Source organism: Protopterus annectens, chromosome 11.part0 (assembly GCF_019279795.1).
Source record: "Protopterus annectens isolate FY-2018-M chromosome 11.part0, PAN1.0, whole genome shotgun sequence".
NCBI classification, from domain to species: Eukaryota; Metazoa; Chordata; order Ceratodontiformes; family Protopteridae; genus Protopterus; species Protopterus annectens.
The window spans coordinates 185,386,841-185,388,041 of record NC_056745.1 but is presented as its reverse complement, the minus strand read 5'-3'; the positions used below and the strand labels follow the sequence as shown (position 1 = coordinate 185,388,041).

The 1,201-nt window shown below is 36.6% G+C and overlaps 1 protein-coding gene across 1 annotated transcript in view; it reads right to left on the bottom strand.

Moving 5' to 3' along the window:
* Positions 1 to 394: 394 nt before the first annotated feature.
* The window catches only part of CRY1 (cryptochrome circadian regulator 1), a 200,930-nt gene continuing 200,123 nt past the window's right edge, over positions 395 to 1,201 (bottom strand). Inside the window, exon 13 of the mRNA XM_044087589.1 lies at positions 395 to 1,201. This exon is cut by the window's right edge and continues 278 nt beyond it. The gene's annotated coding sequence lies outside the window, so the exon portion shown is untranslated.

Sequence of the window (1,201 nt, the reverse complement as noted above, 5' to 3'; positions counted from 1 at the left end):
CACTAGCTTTTTTTTTTTAAGACTACTACTTGGCCAGTACCACTTCATTCTCTGCACCAAACTGTTTTCCATAGATGTCACACACAAACTGTCACTTGCTAGTCTTACATACTCAGTTTAAACCTGGAAATGCATCCTTGAGGTTAAGCTCAGTGTGACCGTAAGATGCAATTGCTGAACTAGCTACCAGCTCTGTCTCATTTAAAGAGTCAAATGCATCATTTACAAAACACAGCCACATACACAAAGGCAGATTATGTACAGAAATCATACATTCATCCTCTCCAGCGATACAGCCCTTCCTGTAAGAAATGAAACACATTCTCCTTAATTGGTCCCTATGAATCTAACAATCATAATACAGAATTGAATAAAAGCTCAGCAAACAAAACGGTTTATGACCATGGATTTGAAGACATTCAGCTTTAATGTACAAATGTATGCAATTAGGAGTGAACATGTGAATTAATACAATGTACTGCTGAAAAGGACTAGAGGCTTACCATTTGCTTTCTAAATTACTTCTCTCCTCCCTTCATCCACGACAAAAACTAAACATTCAACATTACAATAAAAACATTTTATAATACAGAAGTTTCAAATACGTTGTTAAATATACACCAAGAGACAACTTTAACAACAATGGATAAGTGGATTAGACCAACAGAAAATATGGGAATTCTCTAGAAGTGAAACATGCCAGAAAGCACCAAAAACTGACAGTATTCGAAGATCAGATGGAGACTATAAAAACAGTCAAAAGCTTCAACTTACTTCTTCCATTAAGGAAAAAGTTTAATGTTATAATAAAAACTTAACTTATTTGGTAATATTATCAAAAATATAACAAACCGCTTTTAACTAAAAACAAAATGTGGAATATTTATATTTACATTTTATGAGCTAAGTATATACACAGATCTATTAACTCCAAAAAGATGAGTGGAGTGGATGAGGAGGGCTGCCTTCAGGCATGGCATGTATCTGCTGGCATTCATTACAGGCACAGTACACAAGAGATGGTTGAGGATACTAGGCAGGCTGCCAACTCCTAGCCTCACAGAGGGTTAAAGAATTACACATATGAGCATACAGACACTGTTATAAATAGGATCCCATGGGGAGAAAAGAAACACCCTGGCCAGCAGAGTGAACTGTTGTGCAGTATGTCTGGGCACTGACCCCCTTTCTCTGCATAACA